This window comes from Periplaneta americana, chromosome 7, assembly GCF_040183065.1.
Source record: "Periplaneta americana isolate PAMFEO1 chromosome 7, P.americana_PAMFEO1_priV1, whole genome shotgun sequence".
In the NCBI taxonomy this organism is placed as follows: domain Eukaryota; kingdom Metazoa; phylum Arthropoda; class Insecta; order Blattodea; family Blattidae; genus Periplaneta; species Periplaneta americana.
In genome coordinates this window covers 87233279-87260547 of record NC_091123.1, presented here as the reverse complement: position 1 = coordinate 87260547, position 27269 = coordinate 87233279, and the positions used below count along the sequence as shown (strand labels likewise).

At 35.6% G+C, this 27269-nt stretch overlaps 1 protein-coding gene and 1 pseudogene across 1 annotated transcript in view; one reads left to right on the top strand and one right to left on the bottom strand.

Moving 5' to 3' along the window:
- Positions 1-27269, top strand: part of LOC138703263 (AT-rich interactive domain-containing protein 5B-like) — a 454468-nt gene that overhangs the window by 364745 nt on the left and 62454 nt on the right. The gene's annotated exons all lie outside the window — the stretch shown is intronic.
- LOC138702646 (putative nuclease HARBI1) lies at positions 12600-15127 on the bottom strand (annotated as a pseudogene).

Below are 27269 nucleotides of genomic sequence, written 5' to 3'. Positions count from 1 at the left end.
TAAATACAATGCAATACCTTTATTTATATAGTATATTAGTGTTTCCCAACCCTTTTGATGTCGCGGACCCTCTGGAGTAAATGTTAATTCACCGCGGCCCCCATAAAATCCAAAATGGATATATGTTATATATTTTACATATCGTAAAAATGAAGTAATATATTACAATTGTGCCATTCATGACAATACAATACTGCTACAAATGGAGATATTCAGAAGAATATGAACATATAAATTAGGCCTAATATTATAAATTTAACACTCGTCTAATATGATGGCTGGTGCTGTTTTTCAGACATCAACTTTCGCATGTCAGGATCAAAACTGGATAATTTCAGACGTAAATCTGGCTCCATGTTAAGTCTGTTTCTGTATTTGTTTTTCATATATACAAGATGAGAAAATGTTGTCTCGCACAGATATGTAGTGGCAAATGGCAACAGATGTCGTACAGCTCTTGTGGAAATTTCAGGATAAACAGACTTAGCTTGGAACCAAAACTTCAGTAACGGTAACGAAGGAAACAGCATTTTGAACGTCGAATCACAGGACAGCTCGATAAGTTGTTCTCCGTCAATATAAGGAAGTTCATATTCCGAGTCTTGGAAGGGAGAGCGGTAAACACAGACTCCTATGATTTCATAATTATGTTCAGTCACATTTCAGCAACATCACTGGGAAGGAGTTGTTCACTGAAATCAATTAAATCACTCAACATGTGAAAGGAATCGTACTTTCCTTTCTGGATACTGTTGCACCACAGATTTAACTTCTTGATTGTTGCCTCTATCTGGTCTTGCATTGAAAACACGGTGACAGATGTACCTTGAAGACTCGAGTGAGTATTAAAGATGTTGAAAATGTCCGCCAAGTAAGTAAAAGATGAAAGCCATGTGAAATCATTTAATTCATTCATATTGTTCTGCACAAGGACAGATCTTTCACTGCAAATCCAGCATTCTCCAGTCTTTCCTATTTCTGCCTTCCTCTTTGTCTCCACTTATGATCCATATATCTTAATGTCTATCATCTGAAAACTTCTGCCCCGAACTCTTCTCCCGTTCACCATTCCTTCCAGTGCATCCTTCAGTAAGGAGTTTCTTCTCAACCAGTGACCCAGCCAATTCCTTTTCCTCTTCCCGATCAGTTTCAGCATCATTCTTTCTTCACCCAGTCTTTCCAACACAGCTTCGTTTCTTATTATGTCTGTCCATTTCACCCGCTCCATTCTTCTCCATATCCACATTTCAAATGCTTCTATTCACTTCTCTTTACTTCGTCGTAAAGTCCATATTTCTGCCCCATACAATGACACACTCCATACAAAGCACTTCACTAGTCACTTTCTTAGTTCTTTTTTCCAGAGATCCGCAGAAGATGCTCCTATTTCTATTGAAAACTTCCTTTGCCATTGCTATCCTCCTTTTGATTTCCTGGCAGCAGTTTATGTTACTGCTTACAGTATACCCCAAGTATTTTAAGCTGTCCACTTGCTCTACTACCTCACATCATTTAAATAATGTGTTAATTCAAATTTGAAGTTTATGAGGAACAATCTTACTTATCACGAAGCTCAAACAGCCTCGTCAGAATCTTACTCCGGGAAAGCCATCGGATTTATGAGTGTTATAATAAGTGTTGAACACTTCCCATTTCATTACGAAGTGCAGCATATAATCGGCTGTTAAGAGGACAGGCTTTATTAAAATTAACCATTTTTACTGCCTAATCCAGAACGGTTTTTATTTTGGAGGACATTTCGGCGTGTGTATACAACAATGTATCCATTTTACTAAAGGTGCGACTTTCTGGATACGTGCGCCCAAACCTTTATGTATTCCTGACATTGCCTGAGCACCATCTGTCCTTATACCTATACATTTTTCCCATTGAAGTTTATTTGTAGTTACGAAGTCATTGATAATTTTGTAAAGGGTTCAATTTGTGTGAATAGGTAACGTTGCACAGAATAAAAAGTCTTACAAACTTTATTTTCGCGTTCATATCGCACAAAAGCTACCAAATTAGCATTATTTGAAATATATTGCTTTCATCCAACTGTGACGCAAAACGTTCACTATGACGTAACCGTCGCAGCAAAATATATTTTACGTTTTGAGCCATCTCGTCAATTCTTTTCACAGTATTGTCAGATAGCGATTTTAGAGCATAGACTTACTAAATGACCGCGTATTAGAGACATCTCGTTGACATGTTTTTCACGAAATAAATTCTTTGTTATTGCTGTTGCCACAGGCAAAATTAAATCTTCCCCAGTTGTATGAGGTCGTCCATTTCTAGCGATCAGGAGGACTACTTCGTAAGAGGCAAGAACATCCTTTTCATTTTTTGTTCCACACACACACATACAGTGTATTTAAGTAAATTATGTCAACCACAAATTTGCAGTTTTTTATTTTCAAAATATCGTATTGGCTTCTTAACTGATTCGCCATGTTTTGTTTCAAAGTGGCGTCTCAACTTCGACTGTTTCGTACATTCATTCGATGACACTTCGCAACAAAGACACTGTGCTCTGTCTTCGCCATCTTTATTCAGAACGGAAAATTCCATTTGCAAATAGGATGGACAATATATTTTGCGTGATTCTTTTTAAGGAAGGAACTTTATCTGCACTAGTACTATGTTCGACAACACTAGAACCATTAGGATTATCGTCTGTCTTGCGTTTCAACGATCTACACTTTAAGCATTGATCCATACCTAAATAAGATCCTGAACAAATTGAAAATCAGAAGTTTTGTTGTGAACTCAATTATTTGACCAAAAGGAGAAACACTGAATATTAAATCGAGAAAAACACACTTGTGTAATAATATACAAATTCACTGACACAGCTAAAGAAACATGGGTTGTTCACTATTATTAAGAGACGTGATCAATTGCAATAACAAGGTATGTGTAAGAAGTGGGTTTTTGGCATTAAGGGGAGTCAGAGGTGAAATTTTGAACAAAAACTGAAGAAAAAATTAAAATTTGGTTTTTTCCATTTTTATTATCTTTATTTTCATATTCCGATGTTAGTTTTTGATTTTGTGCCCTTTAAAAGTATGAAATTAAAACCAAGATAACTGTATTACTATATTATTCCCATAATAAACTAATACTTATCATTATTTATGTACCTTCTCTGAACATATAAATAAAAAGAAATATTGAAAATTTCTTACAATATGGTGCATGGAGCATTTTATATCAAACGATATAAAGTTTTATAAAATTATTAATATTTACAGAACTATTGCACTTAGAAAGTTGAAACTTGGTATGTCCATTGCTAATAACATACTTAGTATGCATGATCAATTTCAAACATATCGGATAAATTTTGTGGATTTTGAAATATTCACCTCTGCCTCCCCTTAAGTAAAAGTAACATTGTTTTCATTAACAAAGAAAGGCCTTTGAATTAGTGTTATTGATAGTTTATATGTATACGTTTCATGTATTCGTCAAAATCTCGTTATTGAATTTATTTTGATACTTTAACAGTAAAGTACTCCGACTTGCCTTGTTATTGCAGTCATGCGATACAACTTCCTTATTATTGCAGTCATAAGATACAACTTGCCTTGTTATTGCACTCATACGATACGACTTGTCTTATTATTTCATATCCATGAGAACACTGTAGATTCTTTTTAATGTTGCTAAATGTAATACACGAACATAAAATAATTTAAGAGTTGAACTTTATTTCCGCAATACAAGTTAAGTATACAATACATGATGTAAGAGAATAGAACTTGTGTAGTTTCTTGTATATCCCAGTAGTTTTAGATAGTGGAAAAAAAAAGTATGACTTCTCAAAATCAAAATAAATCCAAAACAGTGGCATCACCTTATGAGTATTATTACAACATTGCTTCCAAAACGTTTTCTTCACATTGATTTGATCACTTTACGAAGGAATATTTTATATCATCAGTCAGTATTCCAGCTCGGATTTGTCACATTCGGAATCTAGTGCTTCTGGCCTATGTGCATCTTCGAAAAGCTTCTTACAGTAGTACTGTCTACTCCCTTCAGTGACGTCTGAACGTCTACACCGACACTAGAGCCCTCTACTGGCTACGTAACGAAACTGCGACATAATCATATTATAAGCTGTGCATAAGCAGTAAGACATTTCATACTCGTCACCTATATGATGCAACAGCATGTGTATTTGCTTTGTATTTATAATGGTGGTGACTGTGCCGAGGTTATTGCAAAGCGCCCCTCAATTGTCCCAATTTCACTGCAAACAGAGAGTGATGGATTTGGTGGGGGAGGCGGGTGAAAATGGTCAGACAGTGGGTAAGAAAGACAACAGTTGACCCTGACACAAGGATTTGAGATGGGCAATGGGCCAGTTAAAAGAAATTGTCCTTGGAAAAAGCTTCACAAACGGTTGGTTATTCACCTCTGCTTTACAGAGAGGAGAAGTAACGGTACGAACATTCGTGTTAAATTGTACTTAAATCATGGGCTACAAGAGTCAGAGATATACATTGCAAATGACCCAGGTGTGAACAACATGATAATATAAGATAAAATAAACTATCCCGTTGAACCCTTGTGCACGGACCACAGATTGGGAAAGAATACTACAGTAGAAGATGTTGTTATTAGTTCTCACTCACACTCGAGTCACAAGCCACAAATCACAAAAATAACTTCACTGGAATTTCAGTCCACTTAACCAATTATGTTTAAGCTTTAATCAGTTTCCCAAATAAGGAAGACGAGTAGAGGAACATGGAAAGTCCCCATTTAGAAATATACCAGAACCCAGCGAAGATCCGTCACATGATCTCTGGTGACTGATTTTTTTTTCTTATAGCAATAACGCAATAAGGAATATGATTAAAATGGAAAGTTACATTTTTATGCTTGTTGGAAAATATAATTATAAAAAATATTTGACTCAAATTATAAACATAAAAAGTAAAATAGCAGATGAAATGCTAGAAAAGAAAAATAAAAAAATCCTTAGAAACAATTAATTTAGGAGAAATTATCTCTACATCCCTAGATAGCACCCAAATTCCCTAGGAATAGGAATAAATCCATATGGTTGGCAACACTGGCAATCATTCTTCGAATAGGTGAATAGCAACGTGAATAGGTACGCGCAGGCGGATTTTCCTAGGAGCGCACATTTTGCGTTACGTACGACGTAACACGTGGAGCGTAATACCACAAATACTTACAGTCGCGCAACTTCAACACTTTTTTTGCCTACATTCGCGACACTAGCGCCCAAGCGGCAGGCAAGGCACTAGTCATAGTGTTGATACAGTCTCGTTCAGCCAGTACGTGCTTTAAAGGGATGCGAGATGTTATAATAACGTTTTAATCATGCGTCGGAATAAAGGCAATGTGTGCAATGACGAAAATTGCAGTAACAACAAGTTTAAATCTCCGAATTTGTCGTTCTTCAGATTCCCTAAAGACCAAGAGAAAAGCATAACTCAGTCATAACCAATAATCCACGTTGTAAGTACCCTACGTATTGTGTTCTCTGTAACATTTATAGTTGTCAGGTACCTATTTGTATGTCAGGAAGGACAGTTTAAATAAAAACAAAGTAAATACCTGTTACAGTATATTATTTTTTGCAGAGATCATATGTATAAATGTGTAACCATTCCGATTTTGGATAACGTATCTACAGTTTTTAATGCAAGTAATTCCATAATTTTTGTATTCGTGTTTTTCTCTTTATATTTTTCAAAAGTTGAATGTTATATTGCATTCAAATAGGGATCATGGTGTTAATTTTTCAAGAATCCATGGAGTATTATAATCCTTTTGCAAAATATTCACTTCTTGAATAAATCGAGACTGTGTCGATAAATTTCTGATGTGTTGATGTAGATTCATGTGGCAGACGTATTAAGTTCTCAAGAAATAAAAGAGCCTTTTTAAAATTAATATAAAAAGCAATATTTTCTGTAATAATTTGCATGACTGTTATTGGTGTTGATTTTAAATTCCCAGTGATTATTTGAGCCGTTCAGTGCAGAAGTGGTGTAAGTCAAAATTAGGTAATAAGGTTTAAAGTAAAAAGTCTGTAAAATAGAGCACAAAGTAGCAATTAATATATCCTTCGTGCTATTCACTGACTACTAATAGTTTAAATAAATTCAATATTAACTGCTACTTTGCGCTGTATTTTACAGAATGTTTACTTTAACCCTCATTACCCATTTTTAACTTACACCACTTCTGCTCGGAAAATAAAATTAGGCCTACATTTTCTGAGTTAATTGAAGTTACAATTTTTTCAACAAAATTGTGTGTTCATTTATTTGTTCTCACCTACGTCATATTAACAGTAAGTGCATGTAAATTACGTATTATATAGGTAGGATAAGTTAAAATTAAGCTTATGTGTGAAAACTGGAAATGTAATGTAAAATGCGGTAAACTTGCCATAAAAATTTAAACCATGATATCAGCACTATTTGTGACTCAAATAATAAAGGAAATACCGGTTCTTAAAAAATGGAAAAATAATAAACTTCATAAATCAATGTCTATCATATTAAGGTTGAGGGAAACCCCGGAAAAAACCTCAACCAGGTAACTTGCCCCGACCGGGATTCGAACCCTGGCCACCTGGTTTCGCGGCCAGACGCGCTGACCGTTACTCCACAGGTGTGGAATGGAAAATAGTTAATTTCTCAGGAAATAAGGAGAGGAGTTCACAACGCGATGTACCCTACGAGATATGCCCTACAATTTTGAAGCTACTAATTTTGACTCTTCTCGCAGGAAGATAATATAGAGTTCCAATGATTCATAAATATATTTAGGAATGAATTGAATTAACCGTCCACGTACGAACAATTATATTATTTCAAACCATGATACGTAATCAGGGCCATGATTCAGTTGTAAGGAGCAGAAAGAATTGCATTTATTCCTAGCTTCTGAAACTTGTAGATTAACTGCGTGTGAAATTCTTTTAGGATTCTAAAGTAAAATTAATAAGGACCATATACACTTACTGTATAGCATAAAATACAAAATAAATTACGCAAAACCCGTTTTCTGATGTGTTATCATATGTCGTGTGCACACTTTTAACTTGCCTGCCGCTAGAGGGCTACTGTCGCGCCAGCTGTCAAATGTTGGCATATTTTATACGTACAGTATGAGTTGCGCGACTGTATGTATTAGACTGTGGTAATACGCTGCAGACTCACAATCAGACAACAAAAAATAATTGAAGTGTTTTGTAAGGATGCGCAGTACGTTGTGCGCCAGCGTAATGCTCTTGGCGCAGTAAACCAAGTCGAGCTAGAGGAGTCTAGTAGAGATGAGAAAAGTTGTTATTTTCTCGTAACAGTTCCAACTGTTCCAGTTCCACGAAAATACTAGGTTCCAAATAACAGTTCCAAAATAACAGTACCACCATATATTATATAGCCTTCGCCCAAGTTCGCTCCACAGCACCGGTTCGAATTCCTCTCCTCCAGTGTTTTTCTCTTTGTGGCCTGACTCCATGTTGTTACCATAACAGATAAATTCTGTAGGATCAGAAATTAATTTTTACATATATATATATATATATATATATATATATATATATATATATATATATATGATTTAATTTGGAAACTGCGCCAAAATAAAACACCAGGAATGAACGAAAGTCCTCCAGAGTCAAGTCCCTAAATTCAGTTCTGTCATTCTGTGAAGCGTGTGACACAATTTATGTTAAAACCCTTTAGTCGAAGTAGTTTATGCAAACATTTGGGTAATAAAGACAAAAGTATAAGTCGAGGGCCATGAGAAAGTCCAGAAGTCATACTGACAGTATTGACACCACGAAACCAGTTACGTTATATTTATGCACGACGCCAGTTCAGAATTAAAAGTTGTTGTTGATTTTGTTCCTGAAAATTGTTAAAAGTAGCCAGTTCTAGTGACAAAGTCGCTAAATTGACAACACTGCAGCAACGGTTGTCATAATGTAGTTCCATACACGGCCGACTTGATGCTAGCTTCGCTTTACCTTTGAAAGCGAAGGTAGCATCAAGTCGGCCGTGTTCCATAACATCGAGTATATTGTAACATGTATAGTCCGACCATCGAATCTGTGCCCCCGTAAGATATACGAACTGAACCTTAATTCCTTTTCAGCCTCGGCAATTCATTTCTCTCCCTGTATTCCTATTTCTCTTTTTTCTATCCCTCTCTCTTTCTCTCCCCCACTACTCACAATAATTGAGCCTTCTTGCGGAACAGTTTATTTGCACTTGCAATCCAGTGTTGTCAACTCAACATGGATACTGTAGCACGGAGTGGTGAAAGAAATATTATTAAGCAAGTAATAGCATTTTGCAAGTCAATCAGTGTCATTAGACCTACTTAAATTAAATTATGAATGAGTAATAATTAACCTTACAGTATTATAAGCAATATTCAAGAGACATGACACTGTTTGACGGAAGTTTGGCAACATCCCTATATTCGACAAGGTTCGTGGCCTGCTGTTTGACGTAGTGGGAGAAAAACGGGTGGAATGGGGTGAGTAGAGGCGTTAACTTTTCCAAGAACGACGACAGCGCTGAAGGGGCATAGATCCGATGGTCTGACAATAACAGCAAGTATTTTGTATAACAGGTACAGTACTACTAATATGTAATGTAAGAGTGATGTTTTGGAACAGGCCGTTACGTTATAACTCATGAGTCATAACTCATAATGTAGTTCCATAACATCGAGTATTTTTTGTAACAGCAAGTATTTTGTATAACAGGAGTATTTAATGTAACAGTGGAAGAGCCACGTACTACTAGTACGTAATGTAACACTGATATTTAGGAACATGTACGTACAACTAGTATGAAATATAACAGTAGTGTTCAGGACGCTAAATGATCACATACGTCCCTGTATGCCATGTGATGTAGTACGATGTCATAATGAGTCGAGATGTGAATTCCTGGAAATGAAATCTTTTCTAATGCTAAATTGAATTCGTAGATCAGGTTTGTTCGAAGCAGGAAATGTAATGTAATTTTAAATTATTTGTAAATTGGTCACGAAATCGAAATGGATCCCAGTGGTAAATAGAACCTAATCTATTCTTCTTCTTCTGCTTAGCTGAAGGTTACAGTAGTTTTCAATTTCTCCAAAAATGCGTAAATAAAAGCTATAATCATTTCGGCCGTGCTAAAATTCATATTAATAATGTACCGTCATGAAGAATAATAATCTCATTGTAATGAAATATGAAAATTTACCGTTGTACTTTTTTTAAACAGAAGAACTTCAATAATACAGTCATGTTTCAACAGACTTTAGTTTAATTTCAAGAATTGGTAATGAAACTAAAACTGTAAAATATTTGGAAATAAAACATAACCTATATATTTTCATCTCTCTTGATAAAATTCACAATGTAGTTACTATAATACAGGCATTATGTTATTTGATAGAATCCTATACTTAATTAACATCAGTTCCAAGATAATGTGTACATTTTTTAAAGACTATCTTCGTATCTTTACTATTTATCTTTTACTTTAGTTTCCAACATTTATTGCAGTACGACGAAAGGATTCCCAATTCTGCTTTCAAACAGTGGCGCCAACTTATATAGGCTCGTGGAATCCGAGCCCACCCAATAATTTGTCGTGTTGTGAGATTTATTTAACTTAAGGCTCATCAAATGTATGAGCCCACCCACTGTTTTCCAAAAGTTGGCGTCACTGCTTTCAATAGTGCCAAACATGTTCCTTTCTGTGGAACAGGCGTTGTCATAATGTAGTTCCAAAGTGAAACGAGTATTTGTAACCGCAAGTATTTCGTACTGTTATTTTGGAACATAGTATTCCAAGGTGCTGTTACTTTTTGGAACAGTTCCAAACAAGGAACGGTTCCAAAATAACTGTTACGTTATTTTTCCCCTCCTCTAGAGTCTAGTACGTCGTGCGCTGCGTAATAGAGAAGTTGTGTGCGGTTTTTTGTTTCATATATATTGTTTCTTTAACAATGGCTCCCCCTTCAGTTCGATTCTCAGCTGCAGAAGACGAACAGCTGATTGAGATGGTTGCTGGACATTCTGTTTTATGGAATATGATGGAAGTAGAGTTCAAGAATACCTTAAAGAAGGACTTAATTTGGAAGGAGATTGGAAACATGGTGAATGTCAGGTAACTTATTTTATGAATGAAGTAGCGTATAATGTTAATGCACATCAATATATTTTATGTAATTATAATCAAAAAAAGGTTGGGTAATTTGCTGCTCTTTGAGTGAGTGTGCTATTTTTAAGTTATTATTATAGTCGTTAGAATTTTAGGAAATATCTTACATTTTGAAGTACATTGAATTGAAATTTCTAGAATGCAATCTTATTACCAGGGAAAGGATTTATATGTAAATACATATTTACTTATAAAGCTAATATAATTTATATTTTGCATTATCTTTATGTTTCACAATGTGTAGGGTTGAAAAATCCTACTTTTATTTTCCATATTTTTCCATATTTTAGAGTTTAGTACATATTTTCGTTAATTTCCATATATTTTCCATATTTCATATAAAACAGTCCATATTATATTAGGTTTAACAATAAAACAAAACAAAATTCCATTAACTTTTAAAAATACATTTCAACAATAGAGATTTAAACACATGTTCAGTAATCCCTTTAACATCAGAGTTATTTGAAAATTAGCAGTCCTATCAACAATGGGAAAGTAAGTTACAAAACTGTATTAATTTAATTTAAAATTTTTAACAGACTTCAGTTGTGCAGCTCAACAGTTAAATGCCAGTCAGAGTACACATAGGTTCAGTTTTGTAAATCATACTATAAAGACGGTAAATATGCCAAAAGTACGTCATTCAGTCAATTTAAAATCAAAACTAACAAGTTACATTTCAGAATTTAAAGAAGATGGTTTATCAACTGACAATAAAATATTATTTTGTAATTTGTGTCAGTGTGCAGTATCATCTACACAAAAGTTCCTGGTGCAACAACACATTACAACTAGTAAACATCAGGCCAACAAACAACTAAATTCCAAGCAGAGACAATTGTTTTTAACACAACCAACAACATCGAATGTAAGATCTGAGTTTAACATCGACCTGTGCCGTTCTCTCATCTCTGCTGATATTCCTCTCTACAAACTAAAGAATAAGGTCTTCAGGGAATTCCTTGAAAAATATACTCAACATACAATCCCGGATGAGTCAACACTTAGGAAGACGTATGCTCCATCCATCTACGATGAGACAATACAGAAGATAAGAGATGAAATTAAAGATAGTTCAATTTGGGTTTCCATTGATGAGACTCCCGACAAAGAAGGTAGACTTGTTGGTAATGTAGTTATCGGTTTGTTAAGTGAACAATATTCTGAACGAATTCTTTTACATTGTGATGTTCTAGAAAAGTGCAATAACAAAACTATAGTTAAACTGTTCAACGAAGCTATGGGTATCCTGTGGCCAAAGGGTATTATGTACGATAATGTGTTATTCTTTATTAGCGATGCTGCCCCTTATATGGTCAAAGCTGGACAAGCATTATCTGTTGTATATCCTAAATTGACTCATTTTACTTGTGTGGCGCATGCATTTCATCGTGTGGCAGAAGTGGTCAGAGACAATTTCCCTAAAGTAGATTTGTTGATTTCATCAGTGAAAAAAGTATTTCTCAAAGCTCCCAGTAGAGTTAACGTGTTGAAAGAAATGTACCCTGAAATTCCATTGCCACCAAAGCCAATTTTAACTAGATGGGGTACATGGCTAGAAGCAGTTGAATATTATGCCGAACATATAGACTCTATTAACAATGTTCTCCTTGCATTGGACTCTGAAGATGCAGTCTCAATTGATACTGCGAAAACAGTTACCTGTGACATAAGTGTGAAGAATGACTTAGCTCACATTCAGCATACATTTTCATGCATCATAAAAACGCTCAAAAGTCTCCAAAATAGGCACCTTTCACTATCTGAAAGTTTTGAAATTATAAATAGTACTGTGGAACAACTGAATCGTGGTAGAGGTAAAGTTGCAGATGCAGTAAGAGCTAAGGTGGACACTGTACTTTCAAAAAACCCTGGATATGAAGAACTACAAAAGGTTGTTGCTGTGATGAGTGGTGAATCAACAGTGAAGATTAACTTGGACTTATCCCCAGCAGACATTGTGAAATTGAATTATGTACCAGTTACTTCTTGTGACGTCGAACGCTCTTTTAGTCAGTATAAATCTATCCTCAGAGACAATAGAAGAAGATTCACTTTTCAGCACTTGAAAGAAATGTTTGTAACCTATTGTTATGGTAACAGACAATAAAAATTGTGTTTTGTTGAAACTACATTGGAAGATAAGGTACGTCCATTATATTTTTTGTTTAGTTTGATTAAAATGTACCAATATTTAACGTACATAGTCATTTTTTTATAATTTTAAGTCCATATTTAATTCCATATTTTGGTAAAAATCCATATTTAATTCCATATTTTGGTAAAAATAACTACATATATATTTACATATTTCATATATTTTTAGTCCATATAAATCCGTTCCCTGCTTATTACATATCACCGACCCAGTCTTTCAACATCGAACTTATATCTAAATTTGAACTAGAATAATTACATTATTAATGAACAACAAAATAATGAAACACATGAGAAAATTAAATTTGCCATTGTTTAAAATTACTTTTACAAACAATGCACTCATTCATGTTCATTTTCTTTTGTTTCTTTTACTCGAGGCTTTAGTTTTCAAATATTTACCGTTGAAGTATTCAGTAAATCTGCTTCTGACTTTGAAACCTTCAGATTTTGCGAAACCGCCAGTCCCAGCTAAGGGAATCATGTTGTTCGCTGGAAGTTCATCAATTATGTCTTGTGTGTCTCTCCATCACATGGATGTTTAGCAATATAGTCATCCCTCAGTACATTGTGCAGACAACAGCAGACTGTAACTATCAAATCTACAGTTTCAGGCTTGACATTTATAGGCGTGAAAAAAATTCTGAACGTAGAACACATAATGCCAAATGCGTTTTCAGAAACTCTTCTAGCTTTGCTAAATTGATAATTAAAATGTATTTTCTTTTCATCTTCCAGTATTTGTCGTCTGCAGTAAGGTTTCATGATATGTTCATCTAATCTGAAGGCTTCATCATCTAGTATAACATGGGGCACCAAAATGTTTGATTGCGGTAAAATTCGTGGTGGTGGAAATATTGACCCCATTTTTACCAGCTGACCCATTTCTGATTTATTAAAAATCCCAGCATCCCCTTCCTTTCCGTAGGAACCGACATCGACGACAAGAAACTTATAGTTAGCATCTACCATAGCGAGAAGGACTATTGAGAAGTAGCCTTTGTAGTTGTAGAATAAAGTCCCTGTTTGGTTAGGTGCTACAATTCTCACATGCTTCCCATCGAGTGCTGCAACAACGTTAGGAAAATCCCAGCGATCTCAGAATTCTTCTGCCTTTGTCTCCCAATCAATTTTATTAGGGTTAAGTAAAAATCTTGGTAGCAGTTTTCTTTTGAGCGCCTGAAGTACTTGTGGTACGAATGTGCAGATACTAGAAGGAGATATGCGGTATGAAAATGCTAGTGAATGAAATGACTCCCCAGTTGCAAGAAATCTGGAAAGGAAAGAAAAAATTAAATAGGAAATATCCCAATGGAAAAGCATTAATTTATGTACCGTATATTTTATGTGAAAATACTCGTACACATAACTTTTTTTTTTCTTTTAGATGGACAATGCAAAATGCGATGGAAAAGTATTAGGGACCATTACAAGAGACAGCGGAAACAAGAAAAGAATACAGGAACAGGGTCCGCTGCTACTAAGAAAAGGGCATCATATTGGGATAGGCTAAGATTCCTAGATACAGTGGAAGATGAACGAGAAAGTTTTTCTAACACGCAAACTGAAAGCGGAAACAGTAATGAAACCCTGGAAGAAACTATTTGTGGTCTTGATTCCGAAGCAAAGGATGATACATTAACTTACGATTCGTATATTACGAGCACAGGACATGAATCTGAAAATCAAGAAAAAAGAAAGAAATAAAATTTACCAGAACGTTCAACTTGCCAGACGTCTGAGATAAAAACAAAAAAAGTCAGAAAGAACAACATTGTGAACTTACTTGATGAAAGAAAACAAGAGCAACTACAGACCAGAGAATACTTGGAAAAAATTATGAAGCCTGAAGCAGAAGACGAAACTGATCTCTTCTTCAGAACCATGGCTGCGACTGTGAAAAAATTTGATCCTGAAGTCAGAACTGAAGCAAAAATGAACATTTTTAGTCTTGTGACTGAAATGGAAGTCCGCAGTTACAGGTCTATACGTGTGGGAAATGCTTCCACATTTGATTCGGAGAACTCCAGGCCAAGCTCAAACGCATCCTACAACTCGAACTGCAGCACTGGTGAGCCGTCAGCAGTAGGCTTGCAGTCACAAGACTCACCCAGCACAACTTTTGAGTCATCTACTTGTGACAACAATACAATGTTTACAAACTCAAATGTAGAATGTTCTGAAGATATGAGTGGACATTTTTGGGAATTTAGAACTTAAATATGTTATGTACAAGATTAATAAATAAACTTGGCCTCTGTAGTTGTACGAAAAATGCAAAATTCATTAAAAAATATATAAGCTATAGCTATACAATATACAGAGTGGTTCATTATTACGTGTAAATACTTTGTGTGTGTACTGTAGAGATGAAATAATGAATCCTTCTGTATGTACACCATTCCTAATACATACCTCAGAGTTAGAGCAAGTTTTTCGGCTGGTGAGATAGGTCTTTTCACTCTATTGCATGGTTTTGTAGACAAATCATCTTGAATGAGGTTCACAAGGAAATAGAACTGTTCTCGGGTGAATCTGAAATATGCTTTAAATTTCACTTCATCGTCTAGTAGATGTTTTTCGATCAGTATTCTGAAAACTCCCTCCTCTTCTCTACAGAAAAATACTTCATTAACAGACTTCCTAATGCAATAATGATGAACCAGGTAATCGATTTCTTCTTCTACATCCTCAAAGTCAAGTAACACCAATAACGAACACAGTTTTTTTTTTCCGTTTTAATGCACAACTCATTTTGAAGTTCAGTTCATACTCTTCATAGAATCACAGCTGTTGAGAGTCTGCGACATCAGCTGCGTTTTTAGAAGTTGTTAGGAGAACATAGTACGCAGCGCAATGAGTAATGGGTTTTACGTTGGCGTTTTACGTTACACGCGACATAAAAAGTGCGCTGCTAGGAAAACCCCGCTTAGAAAGTAACTCGTTGGGTACGCGTAATGTTCATTTCAGTGTTTCCAATTCAGCGGTTTTCCCGCTATATCTGGCGTTTTTCTGTGTTAGTTTAGCGGGTAAAATTTATGAAATTTGTATTGCTAATATCCCTGATCACACACACACATATGTATATATATATATATATATATATATATAATATATATATATTATATATATATATAGATTGTTCATCTCTATGTTAAAATCGGTAGCACTTTGAAGAGAACAACCCCCAGGATCGCCACCCGTCCGCCATAAATGAACACGAGATGGCAGTACAGTCGCTAATGCAATTCAAATGGGAGTTATGACGTGACTCCTTATATAACAACTAGATGGCAGCATAGTAAACCTGACAAGTTGTTACCGTCAAAGCCTATAAGGCTGAGCAATCTGTTATATATGTGATCTGAGCTAATTTAGGAATTTAGGGAGTTTTTTTTGGGTGGGGGGGCACTCTCGCTTTACATCGACAATATAGCAATTTAGCAGTTTCTGCACTGCTTGTCATTACAGGTTTTTGAGAATAGAGTTGGGAACACTGGTTAAGTTCTACTCCATTGTAATAACTGTTTTAGAGGAATTTTTAGAAAGCGTCCTTTCTGAAATTGTCTCATTTCCATAATAATTTCATTTTTCAATCTTAACTGACATTATTAGCACAGGAAAATGTATTCAGAAAATTATTTTACTAGGAAAATAGCTTGATATAATATCGCACGATTCGAAGTTCATTGGCTAGAAAATCCCTACATATTGTAAATAACATTATAACATACTGATGAAATCCAAATTTAAATTCAGAGGCGTTTGTGTAGCTTTTCTATTACTGAAGCATTATGCTTGACCTATTCGGTAAGTCACGAGATGTCAGGTCTTCACAGTTCTTTAGCTGTGTTGCAAATTTGCATATGTATATCTTTTGCAAAAAAAAAAAAATGCACGACATGACTACAATCGTTAGTAAACTAATTATTCTTTAGAATAAGCTTTGAATCTACGACTCGATTTTAATGACATTCAGTATAAATACCACGAGAGCAGATATCGAGCTGTTCACTACCGACGTTTCGTTCTGGAAGCTGCACATCGTGGACGAAATGGAGGATCTCTTTAATACTTTGCACCTAATGCAGTCATCTGACTGGAGGAGATATAAACGTCGCAAGAAAAGTGGAAATGGTTTTTGCACATAATAAATATTTTATCATAGTAAATCTTCTTTTGCTTAGCATGAACCAGTTCCATTTGTTACATTATTCTACGTAACACAAAATAAAAAATGAAACACGGAAAAAATTACTTTGAATGTGATTGGACAGCCATTGCGTTTCTGTTTTCAGATGAAAAACCATTGCAAATGATGTTTCATGTGCATCCTTCTAGGATATTTGTTCGCCTTATAATAAAGAGGCCTACTGATATGAACAAAATTCTATGGATAGTTTGAGAAATTGCTATACAGCAGCCGTGGCGAAAATGTGATCGTGCGCCGAGCCTCTGTGTAATCTGCAACGTGCATAGCACGTATGGAGGGAGGCGGACACCTGAAAGGGAAGTGAAGCAACTGTCTGACTTATTAACGGATTTTTATTTTCCTTACGTCAAGCGCTTAAATATAATTTTATACAATACAAGGCTACAAACTAATGTTTAGTACGTGTAATGAAGAAAGAAATTACTAAGAAAACATAGGACACATTATCACAACCTAAAATTACGAGCAACTGTCTTCAGAATATGTCTGCAACAGAGTTTTAAAATCAAGAATTATGTCACTTACTGCCAGTCGTAGTTGATCATAAAGGTATGTGTCTGTCAGTCGTGATCTAAATTTGGTTTTTACTATTTTCATTGTTGAAAATAATTGAGGGGCGTTTTCACAAAACTTAACATCTACAAAATTTTGAATTTTGAGATATTGGTGTATCCTTATGTTTTAGCACCCGCTGAATTCATTGGTGTGGCCGAAATTTAGCTAAACTTAATATCTACTGGCGTAAAATGTCGGTAAATTACTAGAGTTTTCACAAAACTTAACATCTACTGCCAATGAGTTTTAACAAAACTGAGCATCTACGCAACATTTCATTACATCTTCATGTTTGTGTGAATTAAATAAATTTTATATATCAAATAAGATGTTTGATTACATGTCTGCTGTCCAAGAAATTGAACGAGGTTCTAAGAGGCGCAGCGAAACATCATCTGTGCGTAAACATTTGAAGTACGATGATCGAAATACAAAATCCCATATAGTATTTTTGCATGGTTTATATATGCATGCTGAAGGTGAAATTAAAACGTAGTAACTGGTCAGTGGCTGTTTTGTCACTAAATGGTTTAGTTAATTTTAGATAGAAATTTTATCAAAATGACACTAAGATAAAACAGGATACATTTTTGCTTAAACATATGACAGCACTGTAACCTGTAAGGAGTAAAGTAGAACCTGAGAAAGTGAGAAATAAAGGATGTGTATCTGTAGTATATCGTGTGAAGAAGGAAAATAGCAAATGTCGTTGTCTGTGATGCCACTTTTGCAAGCATTTTTAATGTGTCAGAGAGCAGATTACTACTTTTAGCCAATGGAGAGATGACTGTAAAAATCGCAGAGGTCGAATACCGAAGGAAAGAGATGAAGAGCAAACTGAACTTATTAAGAGGATATAATAAAATACAAATGTCATGAAGTTCATTATTCTCGACGAGATTCGTGTCGTTCTTACCTCTCATCAGAACTAAATATTAAGTTGATGTGGAGAAGATATTGTAATGAAAATGTTCGCCATGGCTATTTTCTCTGTTCCCTCTCAAAATAGAAATCAGTTTTCTACAAACATTTTAATCTTGGCTTTGGAAATCCTCGCTCGGATACCTGTTCTGCATGTGCCGAGTTCTTGCTGAGAATTAAATCAACTCCTGATTTAGAAGAAAATAACAAAGTCAGTACTGAATATAGGCTCCATAAGCTGAAGTCAAATACGTTTTTTCAAATAATGGAAACAAAAGAATATGAAATAAATATTTCTTCCGATTGGCAAGAAAATCAACCACTCCCAAAATTACCAATAGGGGAAATGTTTTATAGTAGACAAGTGTGGCTGTACAACTTCACAGTACTGCAAGTGGAAAATAACACGAGTACACATATTTCACACTACACATAGTTGCAGATTCAAGTGGTCGTGGTTCGAATGAAACTGCATCTGCATTAAACCACTACATAATAGAACTGGAGAAGAACTTGAAAAAAGATAAAAAGAAACTTGTTCTTCGGCTCTTCTCTGATTCTTGTGCCTCACAGGACAAGAAATCTACAGTCATGTCCATTCTCATCAGAATAATAGAAGAGTGTACTGTTTTCAGAAAGATTCTGCGTTATTTCCCCATCTGGGGGCACAGTTATGTTCCTCCAGACCTCGTTTTTGGAAATATTGAGAAAGAGTACCGACGTTTAGACACGATTACTTTACCATCAGAATACCATTCGATAATAGGAAAGCATGGTAAATGTCTAGTTCTTGGAGAAGACTGGAAATTATTTGATATTAAATCCAAATCGCAAGAAATTTTGAAGAAGAAACTTACACTCAAAATGATGATGTCCGTGTGCTGCGATATGAGAAGGACCAAGTAGGCTATTTGTCAAGACAACATATGCAGGATCAAGTACTGAAGTTGAAGTTCTTAATCCGGGAATCCGTAATGCAAACAAGATTGATTCAGCTATGTAAATCATGTTAATGAAAAAAGTGTGCTGACATAAAGAAGTTATTAAAGTACTTTGACATATCTTCAGAAGAAGCTAGAATATGTTATGGAGATCAGTGAACAATATATAATACTATTTTTCTTGTATGTCTTAATAAGTGAGTTCCAGTGAACAATACTATTGTTCTTGTATGTCTTCATTGAGTATTATTGAACAAAATTGGGTGGTAAAAAAAGAACAGATGCATTTATATGTATGAAAATTCCTTTCCTGCATAGTAAGATGTAAATTTATAAGAACAACAAAATTTTGAATTGAAAATATTAGTAAAAACATTTTGAAAATGATGAAAAAGTTCTGTAGATGTTGATTTTTGTGAAAATTTGTTATTTTTAGGATCTATTTAGGGATGGTACTTACTTATAAAATAATATGTATAAGATCATAATGTATTTCTATTATCCTCTTTTCAGTAAATATATAGTACCTGTGAAAATACTGTGTTTGAATTGAGAATTAATTAAAAAAATATGTCTACTGAAAAATTTGATTTCTGTAGATGTTAAGTTTTGTGAAAACGCCCCTCAATTTTACACAAACGTAAGTTGTAGCGAACATGGCTTCAACAGAGCAAGCGAAAGAACGAAGCTTCGGATATTTTTTCTTTGGCAAAGATTTGAAAAGTCCAACATTAGTCAAGTCCTTACATCTACTGTAGCTTTCATTTAACATCTCATTGTAAATCTGTGAGATTAAATTGAAGATTTAACCTCATTATTCGTACATCTGCTGAAAAAGGATCGACGTAGAGATGATAATAATAATAATGATGATAATAATAATAATAATAATAATAATAATACTAACAACACTTAACCTTTTAATGTTTCATCACTGACATGTAATATAATGCCGTTTTTCTCGTAATACTTGTGAACAAATCATACATTTAATATACTCATATTGGCAGCAAAAAAATACGTCCTCCCATCCTACTTGAAACTTTCGTTTTTGTAGAGGTAGATGTTTTCGAGAGAGACATTGCGACGATACGCCACTCGCAGATCAGAGACAAATACAAATGGAACGGAGTTTGACTCCAGTGAGTGAGAGGATAGGGGTTGTGGGAGGTAGGAAGCAAAAGAAATGCATAGCTATCATTGCGAGCCATAATGTGCTCGCGAGTAACATTTTCGCCACGGCTGCTATACAGTATACTGTACATAGACGACAGGTCCAAAACCATCTTTCTGGCATGAAGGATGCCAAAAGCGTGCACTTCTGTGAAAATCTCGAAATCGAAGTTTTGTAGCATCGCATTACGATACTTTCTCTTATACTTCGTGTACTGAGAACGCGTTTATCCTTTCCTCATAACCGGATTTCTGGTTTGTCCGAATTTACAGTGCAATATTATTTTATTTTGTTGTTAAATTCGTCACAGTTGGCACAAAAACTTACTCCTTATTTTTATGTATAAATATCTGAAGTGTTTTGTAATTTGTATTGAAATGTATTCTCTTTGGTCACTTCATTTTCCGGATTATCCGGATTTTCGTTAATTCTAATGGCTTGCGGTTCCGTTTAGTCCATATAAGCGAGGTTCGATTATAAAAAGAAGAGAGAAGCAAGGTCGTTAATAGTTATACCTCTTTCACACTAGGTGATCGATCTGTGCAACTTGCAAAATACGTTTCAACATAGAATCGGCCAATTCGCGTTGATACGAGGCAACTCCAGTCTCCAGTTGACGAGATGATGAACTGTCGCTTGCAGTCGCTCACTACCGCAATAAGTTGTCGAGATAGTCGTACCGACTCGAGGTGGGTGGGACATTAGGCTTCTTTCACACTGGCGACTAGGCGATGGATTGGTGCAAAGTAGGTTATGTATGTAATGCGAACTCCCCATGTGTGTAGGAATGCACTTGTTCACATTGTTGAGTTTATCGGATATGATGTAAACATTTCCATGGTAACCGAAGTCGAATGACGTCGTCAATGTGATTTCCGTTCCACCAAATCCTTTCATTTTTTCTATGAATTGAATGTAGGCCGAATATAGACGTTACACGTCAAAAAATCAATAAGAAACTAATTAGAATCTATTATGAATACATGATTTTTTTTTCCTTGATGACTGTTAATTTTTAGTAGCAACAATGTGTCTGTAACAAAATTAGCGGAAAAGTTTATATGTGTAGTAGGCCTATAATGAATATGGACAAAGTTCTATCAGTTGCAGTATGCATACGTTTCGGATGCTTCATAGCATGAAACTTATGTTTCCATTTAAATCTTCAGTTGTACCTACTTTCCGTTATTCTTCGTATAATGAGGAAGTAAAATAGCGATTTATTCAAAATCGTCTCTAATGACGTTTCCGCCCTATGAGCAGTGGTGAAAAACAGAATACTAGAAACCTGTTTTTGCACAATTAAAGCTTGCAACAACTAGCGATATGAACACTTATTGAATATGTAATATGTTGATGTCTCTTGTCTCAATATTTTGTAAAATTACAGTAGTATGAATTTATTTTGCAAGAGATTTCTTTCGTCAATACTTATACAGCTAACAGTAGTTTGATATTTTAAATGTCAGTAAGAATCCGTTTAATAGAGACCATGGAAGTGACTGGCGAGAAAGCGCGTGATTTAAGCCCCTCTTACACACTGTAGCCTCACTTCATTCTTGGCGTATACACTTTACGCTGGTAAAGCGGCCCAGTGTAATAGCAAAAATACAAAGTGAACCATCCAGGGTTAGACTCTTAAACGCACTCACTGCGGCTGATTCATACTTAACGACGCTACCATATGCGAAGAATTCGTTCCGCGCTTTTGCAGTTAGTATTGCGTAATGATGTACTGTACTACCGAATTCACAGTTCATGTTCGAAATGACGTCCTTGTGATATCTGGCAGGCTGCACATCTCCTGAAGACATGTCTAGCAACTCGCCGAAGTTCGTTCTCCGAAATGGCTCGAATTTATGTAATGCAGCGGTTGTTCGTGAAAACGGTGTGGATTTTCACTGTCCCAGTAACAATTGTTTTGAGAGTTCACGTAACTATTGAGGTAAAGTAGCCACGTTCAATTAGTAGGCTAGCGGTGTCAAAGAGGACGGAAGCTTTGTAGTTTCAATAATTTTAATTATGTCACGCTGTCCATTGTCGTCGTCAAGTCTTTTGAAGGCCGCTCCAATACTCCACGTGGAGTGTATAAACCAGAGTTGCAAATTTTAGCAGTGTGTCTTGTTCTAGTTCACAGTTCAGTGTATAATAAAAATGTGGAGGCCGTGGGGAGCGAGTGAAGTGTCGGAACCGATACCCATGAACGTCAATAAAGACGATGGTAATAATAATAATAATAATAATAATAATAATAATAATAATAATAATAATAATATATCAGAGTTAAATAACAATTCAAATTCAAAAGCTAGACCAAAATTATGTAAGCAGTGTCAAACGTTTGTGTGCAATGCTCACACGTATGTTCTGAAAAACAATGTAGGTCACGGAAAAATTTCGGAGAAATCTAAAATTCTTAAATTAAATAGAAATACTGTAAGTAAAATTGTAAAAAAAGGGACCTAAGACACCTAAAAAGCGTGGACACAAAGTCACAAAATTGAATAAAGTAGATGGTTTTACGTGTGATTACATTCGCCGTGAAATATATAGTTCTTACAATAAGGGCCACTCCTTAACAATAAAAGAATTGTTACAAAAAGTCAATCTTTCCGATTTTCCTTATGGAGAAACAACCTTAAGAGAATTGGTTTAAAAACTTGGGTTTCGTTTTCGTATCCTGAAAAGGAAACAAGCTATTATGGAATCCGCAAGAATTGTGGCATGGCGTTATAATTATTTGCAACGCCTAAATAAACTGCGGTCTGAAGGATCCCAAATTGTATTTCTTGACGAAACATGGTACGATACGCACGATGTTGTTCGGAAAGGATGGGATGATGGCACATGCAATTGTATTTTGAAATCTCCATCTTCAAGAGGGAAGCGTATCATGGTGCTTCATGCTGGGGGAAGAGAGGGATGGGTTCCCAATTGTCTTTATTTATCTGCAAGAAACATACAAGATTCTAAAGCGGATAGTCACGATGAAATGACAGGTGAAGTTTTCGAAAATTGGTTCAAAACTAGATTACTCCAAAATTTACCAAGAGACAAAAAATATGTTATTCTTATGGATAATGCGAGTTATCACTCCAGGCAAAGTATCAAATTTCCCACTCTTAGATCATCTGTAAAAGACTTCATAAATTTTATGCAATATCATAAAATTCCAGTGCCTCATCCCATTCCTATTAAAGCAGCCATGATGCAAACAATTAGGAAAGCCAATATTAATAAAACATACATAGTGGACGAATTAGCTACCTCTTATGGACATGAAGTTCTTCGTCTCCCCCCTTATCATTGTGTTCTTAACCCGATAGAGCTAGTATGGGCTCGCCTTAAGTCCCATGTGAGGAAAAACAATACATCCCCAACCCTCAGTGCTAGTGTGTGTGAGCATTTAAGAGAAGGAGTTAAAAACATAAATTCTAATCTCTGGTCGTCCTGTGTTGACCACACAATCAAGGTCGGAGAACGGTACTGGATACAAGACACAACAGGAGACGGGGAACGTTTCATTGTGGATTTAAGAGAAAGTGACACGGATGATGAATAGATGTTAAAAAGTAAGTACGCCTATTTTAATTAATTATTTACATTTAAAATAAAATTACATAATTTTTACTTATATTACTTTATTTTATTATTCATTTATTCTATTTAATTATTTCTTTAAATAATTGATTTAAAATAAATAATCTAAATAATGTAAATAATCTTCAAATTAACTCATGCTTTGAGCAATTAAGCCTAGCCCATATCCATGTTATATTAATATATAGCAGCAACAAACAAGACGTGACAACGTCGCATTTTCATTTTATTATCGGTGCATGCAATAAAGACCTACAAATCTTAAAAGGAATGCCGCTGCCTAATAATTAAACGAGGCAACTATAGAACCATGGTTTGTCTCTATAAAAAATTAAGGTGAAGTCAAGTAGTCCATCATACACTGACTGTTGGAACCACATGTAAAACCTACGTCTGCTCTGATAATCGGGTCCCGTTAACCTCTGAACTACACGAATTTTGTAAAGTTTTAATTTCCTACCTCTTATCACTGAAGACTGTGACACCCCTACTACTGAGCTACACGGCGAGATGGTGTCTTAAAACTTCTCTCTTGTCGGTGGCCACTTTGATCTAACATCTCTTCAATGAGAACACGTTTCACACACGTTCGTTTCTTATCTAATACTGATCGAGTTGTACGAAATTTCTTCACTAAATTATAAATCATTGCTTTAGAAGGCTCTGGCGAATCAGAGAATAACTGACGGAAGTTTATTACAACTGTTATCCAAGATTCGTATTTCACAAAGCTGTTCTAAATAAACACTCTTTGTTTAAGGCTATATTTCATAATGGTCACTACTGCATTCTAAATTAACAGTATACAGTTGCATTCTCACTGTGTGAACGCGTTTTCGTAACTAAATACGAAACGTACGCGAGTAAGAGGTCTGATCACTGCGATGACGCAGCAGTTACTACGCATACGACTTTCGCTGACTCCTGTCTAGCCCTGGCTGACTCACTCTGTAGTCAATAGTACAGTGCATGAGGATTAAGTTGGCGTGATTTCTACTGTCCTTGTCTGAGGTCCTTGTCTATCGACTGCCACCAGATGTGACGGGCAAGAGGTTTCCTTTTGTACAATTCTTGGAATTCCCTTTCTTCTCCCATCTCCCTTCACACTTTTGCAAACCCAATTAGTGGATCTCTCAGTGGCGTCTCGGGGTTGTCCGAGTTCATTAGTTAGTAGTACTGTATTTTGTGAATACTGACGTGAGTTTGTATCTTTTTTATTGGGTTATTTTACGACGCTGTATCAACATCTCAGGTTATTTAGCGTCTGAATGAAATGAAAGTGATAATGCCGGTGAAATGAGTCCGGGGTCCACCACCGAAAGTTACCCAGCATTTGCTCGTATTGGGTTGAGGGAAAACCTCGGAAAAAACCTCAACCAGGTAACTTGGCCCGACCGGGATTCGAATCCGGGCCACCTGGTTTCACGGCCAGACGCGCTGATCGTTATTCCACAGGTGTGGACGAGTTTGTATCTTGTTGTATCAATTTAATATAATATAATTCACAAATTAAAATGTTTTCGGAGATACATGGTTTCACTGTTATCTTAAATATTGTAATAAGTGTTGTGCTCTTGTATTTAATAATAATGGTAGGCAATATGGGAAAACGCGGGAAAGCCTTGAAGTCGGACGGTATGAACATGGTTATTAATGCACATAAATTCTTTACTGGAGAATATGAGGCACTCAAATTCGGAAAACAAACAATATCTGTGCCGAGTTTTATCGAAAGAACTACTGCAGCGACACATATATCATCGCGTGGTGTTAACAGGATTAAAATAGAAAAAAAAAAAAAAAAAACAAAACAAAAAAAAAAACAAAAAAAAAACCAAAAGGAAGCGCTAGAAAGCGGAAGTGGAAGTGTGCTGCGAACTCCAGGAAAGAAACGCCCGAACAGGACTCTTAAAAAACGTGTGTAACAGGTTAAAAATGAGCGCACTTGCAAAAGTGACGAAAGAAAATTGCAGGAAGGCCTGTGAACACGTAGAAAAAGTTGAAAAATTTTATTGGGCGAAGGATGGACTTGTAGATGGAAATTTATTATTCGTTCGTAATCAATTTAGACGACACGGACGAACTTTCTGGCAGAGTGGAGTCAGAATTTGAAGAGGAAGAGAATGCCGCCACTGGTAACTCGCGGTCGTTTGAAGGAGTGTCGACCATCATAAATGAGGGTAGAGAGAGATGGTGAGCATTCTCTCTCTTTCTAAAAGGGACTAGACAAGTAAATCCTCATGGACTGTAGATATTTTGCCAACGTAAGGCGTCTGGCTTCTGTGCTTTACGGCGACGTACTCTGTGCATGCGTACACTCTGTCTGCTTGCCACTAAAGCAGGGGTCTGCAATTATGTTTCCTTGGGGTCCGGATTGATGATAATATCGCAATAAACGGGACTTTGGAGTCCAAACATTTGGTTGAGTAACAGAGGTGCTGGTCTTACTTACGGTGATTGGTTACTCCGTATAATAAAATTGTATAGATATTGATATAGCCTACAGTAATTACAGAAAAAATTAACTATGGCAATTATGGCGTACATTATAATGAATTAGCATTGTGCTTCTGTGTATTTACCTTCCTTCCTTCCTTCCTTCTTTCTTTCTTTCTCTCTCTCTCTCTTTCTTTCTTTCTTTCTTTCTTTCTTTCTTTCTTTCTTTCAACCAGTATGACTGTGTACATACACACAGAGAAATACTTTTTTAGATCAATAACATTTTAAATTCAATGAAAATATGCGCGTTTGAAATATAAAATTCACCTACCCAACCTTATCAATTAGAGAAGTGGGATGTCTTGCTTTGCTATTTTTTTTTTTTTTTGGAGAAGTGGCGTATCTTGCTTTGTAAATTTTTTCCAAAGTTCGAAGTGTACGAAGTTCCAGCAATAGCTAAACAGTCCCGCAAGTGTGCATTAATTGTTCTGGCTCTGAAACTGTTCATGTTGAAAAATATACTTTCTTTTAACCAACGACGACCCCAAACATCGTCAGCACGGTTATTTTAAAAACTTCGCACGTTTGGGTACGAATCGCTATCAAGAGAGAGCCACGTTGTTCATTGCAACAATATTTAGGCGACATTTAAATCGTACATTACTCTCTGAAATACTTTTACTGTTTTTAGTATTTTGTGATTATTTTCTTTCTTTTGTCCTTGACATCATATAAACCGCCGAGGTCCGGGGAAAAATGCTTCGGGGTCCTGATCGGGACCGAAGTCCGCCATTTGAAGACCCTGCACTACAGTGTCTGTACTTGCCACCAACTGCATGGCATACAGGATTCTGATTGTTGTTCCTCATATTCATCTCATTAATCATGACTTCATGAGTGATTAAACTTAAGATGTTATTTAAAGCAATTTTTAGAAGAGTTAGTTGCTGTGTTTAGGGAATTTTAATGTTTGGAAAGTGAAATCCAAACAAAACTAGCAACAGAGAAGGCATTTGAAGTTGTTATTCAAGAAATAA